The 16,495-nt window shown below is 47.1% G+C and overlaps 1 protein-coding gene across 2 annotated transcripts in view; it reads right to left on the bottom strand.

Annotated features, from left to right (window-relative positions):
* Positions 1 to 16,495, bottom strand: part of FHL1 (four and a half LIM domains 1) — a 47,253-nt gene that overhangs the window by 18,504 nt on the left and 12,254 nt on the right. Inside the window, exon 1 of one of the 2 annotated variants that reach the window (XM_082062281.1) lies at positions 11,559 to 11,668. The exons of the other annotated variant lie outside the window; for it this stretch is intronic. The gene's annotated coding sequence lies outside the window, so the exon portion shown is untranslated. Of the gene's footprint in view, positions 1 to 11,558; positions 11,669 to 16,495 lie in introns of those variants that run through there. 2 annotated transcript variants of the gene reach the window in all.

Raw genomic sequence — 16,495 nt, 5'->3', positions numbered from 1 at the left:
AGAAGCTGTTTCGGTGCTTTGAGCCCCACTGCTGTCTCACCCTGTGCTGCTGGCCCACACACTTGTGCTTTCCCCTTTCTCTGGCATATATCAAACCTTGCTCTTTTCATTCAGCAGAAACACTGCACCAAAAGCACACGTAACTCAGGGTGATGAGAACTCTCTGAAGTCTCCACCAGTGCTTTCTCCATTTTTTCCCCCCAAGGTGCACAGCAATTTCCACTGAGGATAACTGTTGTCAATTCAATTTCTAATAACGGCATTAAAATGTATGAGCCATTTCTCTGGAGCCAGGGATAATATTTTCAAAGTGCCTGTATGATACAGGAATATAAATCTCATTTTTCATAAAGTGATAAGGATCCTGGGTCTCCCTGGAAATCGTGTTAAATCAGAGCTGGGCAAGGACTCCACAAAGAGCATTCTACATGGGGTCGGCTAGAAAACATTGATTCAAATCAAAAAAAGAAAAAAAAAAAAAAGAAATAAAAGAAAAACACCACACAAAAACCAAAAACACACCACCACCACCACCACAAATATCTTTAAATCTCTCATCAGGGTTAGGATTCAATTTCAGTCAAAACCAGAGAGATCCAGCCCAGAATGGTGCTCTGCCTGCAGGCAGGAGCCCTGCCCTGGTTTGCCACATCCCAGCTGAGCGTCCTCATCTGCAGGATGGAGGCTCTTTTGGAAGGGAAGGAAAAATCAGGGCACAGGAATTCACCTCCCCTCAACACCCTCCCACTCTAGTTTTCGGGTAACCTAGCAAAAATTCAGTTGCTTTGGTGTCTTTGGAAATATTAAGATCAGTAGACTAATACTCGGCAAGAGACAGCTCATCCCAAAGCAGTACAGGGAGGTGATGTTATTTATGCTGCTGAATTTAATTTGCCTCTCATTTGCTGAAACAGCAAATACCTTCATCCCCCACATCCACAGGGACAGGGTGGGGTGTTGGGAGGCAAGAGAAGCTCCCCTCTCCTCTCCCATGGTCTCATGGCAGCACTGAACACTACAGCACTTCTATCAGTGCTCACTGTTGGAGTAACAGGCAAAGTCTATGGCCTGTTACATTTATTAACCACAAACTTTGGAATAAGAAAAATAAGGTACTTAGAAGAGTGTTTGATTTTAAACACAGAAATAAACCAACTGGAGTTGGTACAACCACTTATGTGTTTGATTAAGCCATCCTCCACGCTGTGGCTGGATCCAAGCCCGAAAATGATTTTGTTTTCTTTTTCAAGTAGCAGTGAGACAATAAATTCAGGGACAACAAGTAACACAGTCTGCAGAGAGAAACAGTTATTCTCAATACAATTGCTGCTAGCTGTCAAACTACTGTCCAAATAAAACTATTACAGGATCGGCTCTATGTCACAAAAAAAAAGCAGTGCTAATTGCACACAAGTGCCAGAGAAAACTGTCAAAAAGCTAAAGCAGATGTGAAACAGTGGTTTGCTTTCTTTTGAAACCAGCTTGTGCAGCTGCATTGCATGAGAGCCCACAAGTACCCGTGTCCCGCTGGGAATGCTGTGGGACAACGGGGAAAGGGTGAGGCTTCCAAATCACCGAGGACTTTGCCTACAAGAGCAGGGACTCTTCTGTCCATATGATAAAGTTACACCTCTTGAGCCAAATTCTCTTTTCAGCTGCGCTAGAGCAAGCCCAGTAGCAAGCCTTGCCTGCTTCGTGACAGTGTTGAGCAAGATTAGACTTGGTCCTGGCCAAGTCCAGGATCTGCAAAGCGCAGCAGTGTTTTTGTTGCCCAGAGACAGCCAAAAAGCAAACATGCCTTGAAGAAGGTGAAACACCGGGGTGGGGACATGCTGCTGGGGGAGGACATGGGGAACAGCGTCATTGCAGACCTGCAGGGATGCCTGTCCCAGCCCCAAACACTAACACGCACTGCTGCACCCCACAGAAAAGAGGCAACATAAAGGAATATCCAACACCACTTGCAAATCGTTCAGACGCATGTCAGACGTGCCATGCCTCATCTCCAAAGAGCTGCTGAAAGCAAAAGATAAAATGCCATAGTGGCATTTGTAGGTTTGTTAGCTGCCTGCCAGCTCGGTTACAGACAGTGTGGGTGCAGGACACAGGGCTGTGATGTGCAGCAGTCATACAACTCAAAACCAGGCACTGGGACGGTCCAGACACAGCATGGAGCACACTACAACCCTATAAAAGGCAGATGCATATAGGTTAACTCATGCCTCTTTCACCCAAATCTCACTCAGTAATAACTCTTCACATTTCAATCGCCTTCTTTCAAATGCTGACCCACTCCAGCTATTAGGGTTTCATAAAGCCCTTCCCTAGCACTGATGGCTGAATTGGTGGGACTTGGTCATGTCACCAAAGCATTTCCCACCTGGCTCCGGAGAGGAGCTGGAAGAAATCCACCCACAGGCCTGGAAGGGGCTTGCAAGAACACAGAGACAAATCACTCCACGCTTGTAAAATTTTAATAAAAAACTTCCAAAATACAAAAATAACCCAGCTGAAGCCAATGCCCTTTTTATAAATGTGACCTTCATTCCTTGTTCCAGAAAGCCAAGATGCTAATAGGAAAAAAGTGTTTTTACATCATGTGAGTAGGTTCATGGATTACATTTCAGGGTATCTGCTTTTGTCTCATTTGTGCTGTTGATAATTGTTATCTGTTTTTTTTCACTGGTGACTATGTCTTAAAAGATTTGGTGAAATCCATCAGTGGGCCACTGGGAAGGGGCTTATGCATTGCTTCATCAAGACAGCTGCCAGGCAATACAGTGATTTATTTCTACGTCATTTCATGTATTGGATAACTCAGCAACGGGGAGCAAAAACCAAGAAAAGGGAGAAGCAGAGACAGCTGGCACACTTTTGTGAGCCTCCCCCCATAGCACCCTGGTGCAGAGGGACAGACAGTGCTTCCTCCTACAGACAGACTTCGGTAGTTAAACACTATTTCTTCAGAAAATATGAATTCATTGAATGCAAGTACACCTGGAAACACCTCCACCTTCGCAGAGAAAGGTACAGGGTGCTCTCAGAGCTTTGCCTGGACCCCTTTTGGCCAGGCTGCCAAAGAGACCAAGTGCAGCACAGCCAGCTGTCCCATGCCAGCCCACGTATCCCAGGCCTTGGCTCTGCAGCAGAGCACAAAAAATCCATTTCTCTGCTTGCACTGGCTGCTCCCACACTGCTCGCTGTGCCCTGGCAGGAGGTGACCACAGTGGCTGTTCAAGTGCAGGTCCTCCTGTCACCCAGTGTCACCTGTGGGCTTGTTCCTGGGAGAAACTGGAGGGATGGACAGACAGACAAAGCTGCCAAACCCTGCCACGGCATCAGCCCTTCAAAAGCCAAGCCCTGATTTACTTACATTTGGAACACTTCTGTGTGAAATAATAGCAGAACACAAATATTTGAGCTCCTGCCCCAAGTATGTTGCAGAAGAGGGTGAGGTTTCTCCAAGTCCTTGCTCCAGCCCCTGGAGCAGCAGCAGGGGAGAGGCTCTGCCCACCAGAAACACCCATCTAACCAGCTCTGGAAAACTAGTCCTTGTCTACATGTCAAGTATCTGGGTTTTCCCCACAATCCTTGCATTGGGAGGGGCTTCTAAGAGATGGGTGACAGCAGAGACCATCTCTGCAGCACCTTAAACCACCCGCAGGGCTCCCCGGCCCACCAGGAACATCACCACCACGCTTCCACAAATTACAAAACACTGGGATCAGCAACCAGCCTCACACACCGTCCCCTGCTCAATCTCGTTTGCAAGGCAAAAATCTCTCTGGCACAGCAGCTCACACAGCATCCAAATGTCGGTGGAGCAGACAGCGTTTCTGGCGCTGGCTCCTTTTCCATCTGGCTGCTTCAGCTCAGGCACCAACATTGCTCAGAGGATGAGCTCATTGCTATTTCAGGTTGAATTTGCAATTGGCGATCTCCCTGGTAACCAAAACAAATTACTCATTGGTTTATAACAGATTTATTGGTTGTTTGTTTCAGTGTCTAGTGAAGTACACAGAGAGCTTCACCACATTATGGCACCAACACAGCCTGGGGTACGAGCACGCAGAGGACGGTATTTATGGGCTTTGCTATGGAGATGGGCTGTGTTGGCACTGGAGGGCAGAGGGAAAGCTGACTTTGGGCCAGACCCCCACATTGTGAAACTGCAAAAAGGAGGCAGTGAGGCACGGTCTTTGCTCACACACACCGAGGTGCCCCTGCATGGCAGCCTCTTGCCATCCCAGACACCAGATGGGTGTCAGCCTCCTTCAGCACATCAGAGTAACCAGGGGGATGCTGTTTGCAGTCCTCTCCAGCCACAAATCAATCTTTTGCTGAAACAGGTATCACGACGGTGTGACATTAACATATCCACTGACACCAGCCATCATCAGCTTCATTTCACATGTCACAACTATGAGGATATAGCTGGTTATAGGTCTTCCTGCCTGTTTATGCTCTTAGGCAGGAATTTCCTCCCATTGATCATCACATGCATCAGCATGAACAGCACTGAGAAACAGGACTAACCCCAGGGCATTTGCTTGTGCTTCAAAGAGATCAGCAGTGTCCATTTTTCTGTCATTCCTAGACCTAAGCCAAGATCCAGATCAAATCACCTCTTATGTTTAACAAAGAGTTTGTTGTTTTGCTTTTTTTTTTTTTACTGAATGTGGTTTTGCAAAAAAAAAAAAAAAAAAAAAAGATGAACTGTACGCTGACCAGCTCAATCCAGCAAGCCAAAGTCAAGATATCTAATTCATGGCTGAGCCCCCAGTCCAGCTTTCTGAAAGGAAAACAGGCAGGTTGTGTCCCCTATGCTCTGCAAGAATCCCATCCCACCACAGAGACAGATCTAGAGTCAGAGTTTCAACCTTCAGCTAAAAATCATTATGGTGATACTGATATAAGAGTTGGGAAGATTACAGCAAGAGGTGGACGACATGCTCGTGCATCCAACGAATCAAATCTGGACAGAACCAGATTTACATCCCCACCGAGTGCCTTTGTGCCTCTCCCGTCCTGCTCCGATGCTGCCACCCAGGCCATTTCCAGAGGCAGCACTGAAATTCATTATACAGCAAGTGGCATTTACCTGGCAGGCTGTCCCAGAGGGAAGCATGACTGGCTTTCAGTCGGCAGAGCAAGGGTAGATAGGAAACAGTATTTGCATGTGTTGAGTGAAATATATAGCTCTGTGTATTTTTAAAGCGACATGAGCCCAGGAAGAGAGAGAGAGATTCTTGCAGGCTGGACTGCTCATTACTGCCTCTCCTACAGAACTGTCAGAAGCAAGACCAGGTCAAGACGACACATAGAGATGACCAGGGAATTTTCAAGTGGAAGCAAATCAGAATTGCTCAGATTTCTGAATAAGGACCACACAGCCCTGTGTTTCTGGAGATGCTGTCCTGTCTGCTTTTGCGCTCCCTCAAACCACCTACTGCCCCATGGTTAATGCTGTACCAAAGAGCAGGACATGGTGCCAGGCCCCCAGGATGCATTCAGGATCTTGATGCTGCCTCCGCAGGGTGTTTATCTGGAGAGATGTCAGCCAGAACAACTCATCCAGCCCATCCACAGGATTAGGTAAGTCATGCTAGAAAAATCTCTGTAGTACCCAGCAGCAGCATGAGTGCACAGAGCTGTCCCAGGGCAGCATGTCTGGGATGCAGATAGTCCTGGGGATGTCACACCTATGGTGTATTTTAAAGAGCTCTTTGCTATGTCGATGCAATGAGAGGCACAGAATGAAGTGGAAAAGGCTCAAGAGTCCAAAAATGAGATTTTAAGACAGAAGCTGGAAAGGCAGGCAGTGCCTCAGAAGTGACTAATTCCAAACCTTTGCTCCAATGTTTATTATAGAAAAGAGCAGATAAGAGAGGTGGCTGATGGTAACAACTGCCAGGGGCAGCCAGTCCCAAGTTAAACAAATAGCAAATGCCTTGCAAGTAGGCTGCCAAGTCAGAATGGTTCCCACAACTTGGGGCATTTCTTTAAAAGAAAGTGCAGTATTTTTCTCCTACCCCAGCATCCTATCAGCAATGGGGGAGCTATATTTAGGGTGGTTTCGTAGTTACTCTTAAGGACATCTTTGGTCAGAGACCACTGGAAGCACATGAAAACTGAATGTTCCCCAATGAAGGCATTGAGGAAGAGCTGGGAGCCAATTCCCCACAGGAAAACCAACCAACAACCACTGTGGGCTGGACCAGCCATGGGTTTTGTGTGATGAACCACTTTATTTTTCTTAGCAAAGGAAGAAAGGCACATCCAGCACACTGGCTCATAAGTTAGAGTTCTGGAGGACTGACTGGATTTTTCACTGTCTCTGGCCAAGGAAAACAGTGGAGAGCAATTCTTGCTCAGCCAGGAGCTCTGAAGTCCTCTGCTGCTTAAATACTGTGTAAGACATGAACCCTCACATGCCGGGGCAGCTGCTTTGGTATTAAAGCTGGCTTGAAGCAAAATCAGTGCATCACAGAACTCTGTACCAACCATGCCTCCCCACACGAGTCACTTGGCTCGTCTGGCACACACAATTGCTTGGTAACAGCGGGTCTCTTAAACCCAGCAGATAGACACCACTGGAGCCAGATATCTTTTGATTTGAAGCTCCCCCTATCTCAAAGCATCATAAAGCATTAAGGTCTCTGATGTCTTAAAGACAAGTGGGAGGATTTTCCAAGAGGTGAAGCTTTTCTGTTATTAAAAAAAAAACACAAAACCACCAAAACAAACCAACACAACAACAACAAACAACCAAAAAAAAATATTTCTCCTGTTCTTCCTCTCGTCTACATCACAGTAGGGACACCAGAACAGACTCATTTCACTGCAGCTCTGCAGGTCAACAAGTAAACTGGCTCTGAAACCTTGAAACCTTTTGGTTTAAATTATTATACTGGTCATTCAGCCTCCTGTGGGCAAATTCTGGCATCTTCTTTTCCGCTCGGGTTTGGTTTCCCCTTTCCGGGGTGGAAAGCTGTTAGAAACAAGGAAGCCGAAAACCCACCCTGCAGTTCTCCTTCTCCACAGGGAATCAACTGCTTGAAGCAAGTTTTTTCCCTTTCTTCATTAGAAGTCTGGGTGGCAACTGGTATTCTGCATTTGATCCAACAGATCACAAACGCAGCCAAACCCAAGCACTTCTAAAACCATCACAGTTAATACCTGCTGACTGTCTCCTCATGTGCCAAATAGCCAGCTCTGCCAAGCAAGAGGAAGGTAGAGACACATCCCAAATTAGTTACCAGGGTCACCTCAAGAAACACAAAAAAGATCTGACACAACCATGGAAAGAGTGGGTTTTCTGAAAACACCAAGCTGAAGTCAAGAGGCTTTGAATTTCCTGTTTATAAAAATAATGCAATTCTGTAACACCATCCAAACCAACATCGTAACTTCTGCCTGAAAGTTTCCAGTCAGGCGCACAGCAAAATACCAGCGTTTGCACCCTGGCTGCAGCGCCCTTGCTGTCAGGAACCCCGTCCTGGCTCTCCAGCTTTTTCCAAGGCACTCTGTAACTTGGTCTGTTTTGAAAGAGTGCTTCCTCAGGACCCTGTGTATCCCATTCCGATGTGGCTATAATGCAATCCTTGCCTTGCTTTTGAATAGCCCCAAGGCCCTGAAATGTCATTTTAGCCCTGCCCTGCCCTGCCACAGGACATGAGCCCTATTTGCCAGGAGGGAAGAAGCTGTTTCCTCAGAGGGAGATCAAAAAGCTGGAGAAGCATAAGAGCATCCACCAATCCCTCCCTCTGACGACACCGCTTTCTCTTGCTCTGACAGCAGGAATTTGCTCTGGCAGCATTCTTGGCACCGCACACACCTGAACTGTTCTGAAAGCATCAAGGGCCAAATCCTGCTTCAGCACACGCTGCAGGGATACGTAGGGAGGGTGAACGCTGCCCCGCCGAGAACGCTATTTTGTGGCTTTCCACATGGCAGCTTGGAGCAAAGCCTTCGTGGGAAATACTCAGAGCAGCAAAACGAGACGGTCTCTGGTAGAAGAGGAGGTTTTTTGGCTACAGGCTTGGGCAGGGTGAGCATATGATATGCACAGCACCCACATCCCCTGGGACCGAGGGCAAGAAGCTGCGGCAGGGCTCTGTTTTCCTGGCACCCACCCCCAGGCTCAGCAGCACCCACCCAGCACCCAGAACTCATCTTAATCCAACTGTGTGACAGACTCTAGACACCACAGGACTAGTGCCCTGCACCATAATCCTTCTTTAGGGGACTTTACTCCACCAATTTGCACACCATTTCAGAGCCCAAGTTTCCTCAGTTTTATTGCTCAGCTTGCACATTCCCTTTGGACACAGGTGGAGGGATCGGAGGGAGAAACGCTCATCACAGACCAGCCTCAGCGTCTTGGCTCTGATTCTTCGCTGCAGAAGACAGCTGGGGTGACATCCCCACAGCTGGCTCTGCGCTGCCCCTCTACTAAAAGCCCCAGTTAGAGCACACCAGGGAGTCTTAACACATTGGGTTGCATCCTGCCCCTGAATCCCAGGGAAGCCCCAGCGCCTCTGCTCCTACAGGTGGCTGCAGACGGGGGTTTGTCAGGACCCAGGGGCAGAAGAACTGAAACCAGAATATATGGCACAGTCCTTCTGAGGCCATGCTGCAGAAGTGGAAGCATGCGTTTATCTAAATAGCGTTTAAGCCTTTAGAGTCCCAGTATCTCAAGGGCCATCTGCTTAAAACCCTCTCCAAACTAGAGTATTTAAATGAAACATGAGATCTCTTCTCTTCCTCCCAAACTGCCTCTGCCAAAATCAGACAAGAAATGACTGATCTCAAACACTTCTGCTTTGTTACTCTCCCTATCTGCACCTTCTGTAACAGAGAAAAAAAAAAAAATAAACAGAAAAAAGAAAAAAATATCCCAGTGAATCAAGCTGAAGTACTTACAATGCATTTTTTATAATAAAATCACAGGTCAGATCTGGAATGGTTTATTGTACAGACATTATTGCACTCCCACATGCAGGTCACAAGGTGATGATAGCTGAGGACCACAAGGATGAGGGGCTGGCACCGGCTGCATGGTCAGCCCCCCACACATCTGCTGGTAACACCTGCATCTCGGCGTGGCCCCAGGGAGCCAGGCACCAGCCAGAACCTGCCCATTGCTCTCCAGGAAGCTGCTCCGGTTTATTAATAGGAACATCCCCAAAGCCTGAGCAAGCTTTGCATGTTGCTGGTGGCGATGTTCACCTTGCTGCATGTAATACCACTGGGACTCCAGGTCTAAGCAGCACCACAAAAAGGGAAAGTGATAAACATAGGCTGGACTACATTGTCTCATCAGCAAAGATCAGAGGAATTTTCCAAGGTTCTTTAAGGAATTGACACCTAAACCCTCCAGTGCATCTGCTGGACAGAGAGTAAACTTAAAAGGACATAATTCACACGGACTGCTGCTGAGGGGACAGTATTATTCCTGGCTTACGTCATTAGGTGCCTTCACTGAAGCACTAGAAGTTTCAGCCATGTCCCAGCTCCCAGGGCTAGGAGCTGCACATACTGACAGCAAGTCTATGTTTACAAGATGATGAGGGAAATAATCACAGCTGTGGTACCCAAGAACTGCATCAAAGGAGCACAAGTTTCCACCAGCATGCACACAGCACTGAAAGGGCTGTGGCATATTCTACAACATGCAACAACCTTCTTTTCACACGAGTATTACACAAAAGAAAGCAAGTTGCTTCTTGGAGGGCAGTTACTGAAAGATTTGTTATATCCTAGTGCAATGGGTGTGGACTGTAAGTCACGTTATGTGATGTGGGTTTAGATCAGAGATAAAGTGCGTCCTACAGCATTGTTCACCTATTCAAGGACAACAAACAGGGACCCGACAGGGCTCCCACCGGCTGCTTTGTACCATATGTCTGTATTTTCCATTCGTGGTACAGTTCGATGGGAAGGTTGTTTCCGAAATAAAGGCCAGCCAAGATGGGCTGGGGAGTGTTTATTTTCAAGTGTTTGAGTACCCTAAACGTTGCCTCCTTTGAATAGCTGCCACTATTTACATCCAGGCAGAGAATTATACCAGCATACATGGAGCCGAGCCATCGTTCACAGCGGGGAATAAATTCTCCTATCCGAAACACTTCAAGAGCCCCGTCCTACAAACCTCCCCCAGCCAGAATTCCCCACGAGCAGTGCAAGTCGGAAACCAGCTGTAAAACCCCAGCCCAGAACTGGTTCCTCAAAGCCTCAGTCCAAAAATCTGAGCAAATTTTTTTGCACTTGTGGTGTTAGGTCCAAAACACTTAACACACATTTTTCTAGCAGGTATTAGTCAAGAAGGAATTTTTTTATATATACTGAACTCTTTAAGGAGAAATTAAGAACTGGTTTGTACTCAAGAATGCTGCAGTGAGAGGGAGGTGAGAAAAGAGGAGGGTGTTGTCACTGAAGTGAACTGAGTGCTTTTATCATTAAAAAATAAAGTTTAAATTTTAAGCCATATTTGGTTGCTTGACCAGCTATTTGCTTCGTACGTCATGGCTTAAGAATTTAATCAGTTTCCTTTCGGAAGATTTTTGTTGTTGTGTTTTTAAAAAAATGCTCTTCCTCTCAAAACAAGGTAAGAGACTAATTGTTGTGTGGATTGTTTTAATTGTTTTCCACCCTTTCAAGTGCTAGATTTCAGTGATTTAAAAAGCAGACAAATCCATTTCTGAACCACAGACTAGCTCCTGCTTACACAATACGAACGGGACCAGAGTCACACACATTAACTTATCTTTTGATCACTTGCTAAAGAAATTATCAATGACAGAAACACCCGTCTTGCAAACATATGGGTGACTAGTTTCACTCACGCAAGTGATTCCACAAATCTAGATAGATATGGGGTGCGGTGTTTGTATGAAGATAAAGGTGTTTGCATTCACATGGGGAGAGCTGCAAGTGTGGCTTGTCAAACACTCTGCAACTGCCCGATATTCCGTAATACAAGAGTAAAGAGGAAGATGTAATAACTATTATCTACAAGCTTGCATTTCCCTGTTCCCAATTCTGTTACTGCCAGCCGGCTTCCCAGGATTCAGAGGGTATCAGTCCCCACTTTCCAAGAGCATCACATCACCTGAGAGCCCATAAAAACCAGCCACTGCTTCAGCTATTTCCTCCCTAGCTGTCATTAAGAGACTCAAACAAGCAGATCTGATCGCCTGCCCAGCAAAACACATGGCTGACAGTTCATAGACAGCAACCGCTGCAAACACTCCCTAAACACCCCCTTGGCTACGAAAAAAAGAGAAATTTATATCTGTATTTATACCCCAGTGGCTGCCTGTACTTTAAATGCCAACACCTTCCAGGAGAGAGCATATGTATCAGAAGAAGAGGATTCAAGAGAAATCAGAAGCAAGAATTTAAGTAAATTCCACCTGCACAATACCCCATAAAACAGAGGCAGTTTCCGAGGTTAACTCAGTGATCCACGAGGAAACTGCTTGCTAGAAAGAGTGGTTTAGAAGTACATCATACACTCACAGGCTTCCCGTTTCCCCAGCCCCGCACTCCCAAACCTTTCCCCAGCAGAGCAGTCACAAGGCAGAGAAAAGACCCAGCCCTAAAAATCCAGAGATCTGCGAAGCATGGGATGCTGAAACGCTCCCTGCCCTGCCAGAGGATGCTCAAGAGGGAGAGACAGCGGCATGTGCTTACTGGAGAGCCGGGAGCTGCGGCCGGGAGGAGGGAGGGATGGACCCGACTCTGCTTGGCACCTCCGCGTTTGGTGGGACGGACGTGGGTGAACGTCGGTCCAGGGGCAGCGTGGCTGGGCTGGGGTGTCCAGCTGGCAGGACAGCGGCTGCTTTGCCACTTATAGCAGGGAGGCGCGTTACAAAAGATTAAAAAAAAATAAAAAGAAATAGTCCAGCCAATAGCACTGTTCCTGCCCAGCGAGCAGCTGGAAGGGGGAACAGGCTGCTCCTCCCCACACAGCCCATGCGGGGAAAACCCAACTGGAGACAGCACTTCACCGGCAGAGCTGCTCCCCTGCGTCCCCCCCAATAGCAAAGCGCTGTTACTGGGACCCGCGGGACCCAGCGGGCTGAGGCAAGCCCTGCTACCCACAAAGTGCTCGGAGCTGCGCTACCAGACTGTTTCATACAAGAGAAGCGTGGCACAAACAAAAGCTGTTTGTGGGGGGATTTGTTGTCAGCCTCCCGTCCTGCCCAAGCCGCCCTGTCCTGAAGCTAAAGCTTTTCTGGGCAGCTCTGTTACAATATGCGTCACCTTCAGGTTCATGGACAGAATTTCCAGGACAGAAATCAAACAGAAGGGATGTGTTTCAGGTTAGCAGCCTGCAGGGAAGGAAGGAACTCAGCTGAAGAGAGCACAGCAAAAATTATGCCAAAAGAAGAATATTTTCTTCGAAGCAGACATAAGAAAAAGGACTATTCAGGTAGCAAGTCATTCCTATTTTTAAACAGATCTGTGCTGCACTACACCAGGCAAATCTGAGAACATTCAAGTCTGTTCCCCCCCGCCCCCCAGCCTCTTTTCTCCATCCCTTATCCCATTTTTTTTTTTCTGCTCTTACATCTTCCAAGTTTGTCCCACTTTCTTCCATGCTTCTGCTATTGGATAGGTGGTCCAGCAAGTACACTACTTTGTGGGTTTTTTTTTTCCACAGGAGGTGCTTGGGTTGGATCTCTTGCACTAAAATAGGCTTTTGTGGTGCCTTGGAGAGGCACAGAGCTTCTGACTAACGGCAGGAGAGGCTGGACATCCTGGTGGGGATGCTGGATACATCACCAGTATCCCTGGAAAGCACACCATTATACTTGGACCAAGGAATTTGTGTTTGTTTAGTAAAACAAAGCAAACATCGCATGAGAGCAAACACTCTCTCTACAAACTCAATTGTATTTGTGTGTCTCTGTCCTTCCAACAGGTAAATCCCATAGATTTTTCCAACACCCCATCGTCCATATTAACAACATTCCTAGCAGGGATGAGAACACTGGTTTGCCCCGAGATTCAAGGCTCAGACTGTCTCCACTTGCCAAGAGCAACTTTAGGCACGCCTAAAATACAGATGTGAAAGACCAACATTATTTATCATTATGGACTGAAGTTTACATTTGTTTTTCCAAGGAATCCAAATACCCATTTCCAGCTCCTTTTTCCAACAGTTCTCCCAAGAAGCATGAAACTTAGTTACCATCAGAAACAGCTTTTCTCTCATGGCTGTCTGTAACCAACAATCAGACCAACAAGCACATTAGCAAAATCCCCCTACTCCCAAAGTATGATATTGCTCGTGTGACCGCAGCTGCAAAGCTCCGGGACTCATAAGAAATCGCAGAGACCACACCCTCTCAAGGGTGGGACATTCAGACAGAACATTTCCAATTAGACAAATCAAGCTGAGAGCTCCAGGAGAAGCATGAACTGTAGAGTGCTGGGATATAAAAAGAAAATAAGCGTTGCACAGCTGTAGGAAAATGTCACTGGGGCAAGTTACTCTGCAGCCACCTCTTGCAAGGTTTATTCCTTCAAAGGAAGGAACCCTCCTTCTTCTGGCAGTAAGCAGGAATACACGGGATTAGCAAGGGTCCAGGAGTACCTGTACTGGTGGAGCTTAGTTAATTCCCCTTCACAAGAGACCAGTCGGTGCCACCACAGGAGTATTTGAGGACTGCCCCTGATGCATAGAATCATTTTGGTTGGAAAAGACCTTTAAGATCACCAAGTCCAACCATTAACCCAACACTGCCAAGTCCACCTCTAAACCATGTCCCTGAGAACCTCATCTACACAGACAGACCTTGGAGGAGCACAACTTCATTGTACATACTGGAGAAGCATGAGTGCACTAGTAAGCAAATAAGCCCAATGACAGGTACCTGCAGGTCAGCAGCAGCATGACAGGTGTCCTGTGTATGCAGGAAGCATCATCAGGCTACTGCCATGATCCTCTGCCTCTTGTTTAAAACATTAGATGCCTCCTATATACAGACTAGAGTTTTCACTGCCAAATCCCAAACACCAGCTACCATCAAAAACAACTCTAAGGCCATGTCTGTCAGCTGAATAGTGTAGCAGCTAAATAACAAATTGATCTATTTAATGATTACCACAGAGTGAGTTGTTACTTGAGAAACTCACTGCTCTACTTGGATTATAGGTCAAGGCCTGATCCTACACTTGCTCCATCCTCCAGATCCCCTTTGGCTTCCTCAGCCAGTCCCATGGACACAACATCACGTCCAGAAAAATCAGCAAAATGAAGTTCTTCAAAGGCACAGGACACAGAGCAACTATCCTACCCCATCTTCAGTATCGCTGCTCCTAACAGCGAGTGAGCATTTACAGGACAGACCTTAAATGTGTAGGCTTAAAACGACCAGTATACCTGACAGAGAACAATCTAAGCACCCTTAACCTCACGCATATCACAACAGCAGCTTTATTCTGTTTGGAAGAGAACAGGCTATGATTTAGAGAGCAAGGACAGCACGCAACTAGAGTCAAGGAAAAGGCACTCGGGCATTGTCATATTACAGACACAATATAGCGCTATAAAAACTTCTGCCAAAGCATTGGATTAAACAAGAATAAACTTCAAGAATGACACAACTCATTTCAAAGCATTGAGACAACCCTGAGTCAACCCCATGCTATCACCATTCCTTGCTTAGGAATATAATCAGTTACTGCGCACATTAATTTTTGGCAAACACAGTAAATTTAAAAGAAAAAAAAAAAAGGACTCCAATGTCCAATATATCCATGACTAGTTATCCAAACAAAATGAACTATGAGCAGAAGCACTTAAAACCAAGTCAGCTGAATTACTCACTCAACTCTAACTGCTAGGAAACTTTATTTGGAAACGGTGGAGCTTGTGGAGCTGTGCAGGGAGGCTACTCTGCAGCCAAGCACCCTGCAAGAAGCCCCACAGGACAGGACACTACCCCAAAGCAAAAGGCTCACCTCAGAGCATGGGCTTGTCCACACCGGTGAGAATAGACATGTTTTGCATGATTCTTCAGGTCTCCATGTTGTTTTCATTAAATCACTCTGCAGTCACAGGAGGAGGAAAGTCTTCCACACAGTGGGGCCCAGTTTTGCAAGTTGATGCTCTGTAGAAGGAAGCCATGCACATTTTGGGGGTGAATTCATGCAAAATGAGGTTCAGGTGCCCCTTGGGTGGGTTTGGCTGCCCTCCTGGTTTCCACACGCCGTTTCCACCCTGCATGTGGTGTTCCCAGGCCAGGTCCAACAGTGGTATCAACCAGCTCATGTGAGGGGACATGACACTCACGTGTCATCTGTGGGACATCATGACCACACAGAACCACAGCTGCTCTCCACACCAACATGGACAACCTCCTCACACAGCTCTTCAGAGCCCCCCTGCTCTCTCCTCCATGCACAAAGCTGACCTGGCCCTCCTCAGCTCCAGGTGAGGGCAATTACCACTCCCCCTCATTAACCCCCTCCACACCTGTTTTCCCACAAGCAACAATGCCCCTTTGTCCAAAACAGCCAGGATGGGCTCTCTTTTTCCTTCCAGCACTGCAGTCTGAGGGACACAACCATTCTGGGGACAAGGCACCATTATGAACCTTCTCGCCCCTCATCCACACTGACTCCCTGAGGTCACTGCCACATTATTTGCCTAATTGATAGACTTTGTATAAACACAACCACCTCCTCCCAGCAGCCTCCAAGAATGGGAAACCTTCTTGGCAGAGGTAGCCACACATGCTTGGTGCTCCCACAATGTCTATTTGACTGTCCATGACTTCATGTGGAAGCCAGAAGCGTGTCCTGTTTTGGGCTGGTTGTTTTCCCAATGGTGTATAAAGCACCCATGACCCACACAGGGCTCCTGGGTGAAAAACTGGAAGGAGAAGAGTTGTGTTGCAAAGCTGATCCCTCACTCCTCAAGCCACCCTCTGTGTTCTCCAAAGGCTGTTTTTAGCCCCAGATACATGGAGGGAGACAGATTATCCTTAAGTGAGGTGTTCCAAGAGAAAAGGAGGAGTGGGAAAAAGAAAGAAAACCAAGGAAAAACATAAGGCAAATCTCCAGTCCTCTGAATCATCCCACCATTTTGTTGCCCTGGGGGATAACTTGTGGCCAAATCAAACCCCCACCCTGCAGGCAGCTGGGGCTCACCTGCAAGTGGTTAATTACCACGCAGGCCATTAGCAAAATGTCTCCAGGCAAAGTAACAGAAAAGCTGAAACTGTCAGAGTCATTCCTCTTGGGGAGTAAGGAAGGGTGGGGCTGGGGGGGGGTTTATAATGGTGTGATTAAAACATCATGATGTAAACCCTTTTTCCGTGGAGTTTAAACACAGGAGGTGCTGCTTTCCAAGCCGATGCAAATGAGAGCATTGCAATCTGTCGGCTGTGTACTGCAGGGTAGCTGCAATGCTCGACTGGGGGCAGCCAGGCTGCCAAGCACACCTCTGCCAAAAACAGGCATCAGTCAGCTTTCAGTC

This window comes from Streptopelia decaocto (genome assembly GCF_964273445.1).
Source record: "Streptopelia decaocto genome assembly, chromosome: 10".
NCBI lineage: Eukaryota > Metazoa > Chordata > Aves > Columbiformes > Columbidae > Streptopelia > Streptopelia decaocto.
This window is presented reverse-complemented; position numbering and strand designations above follow the sequence as displayed.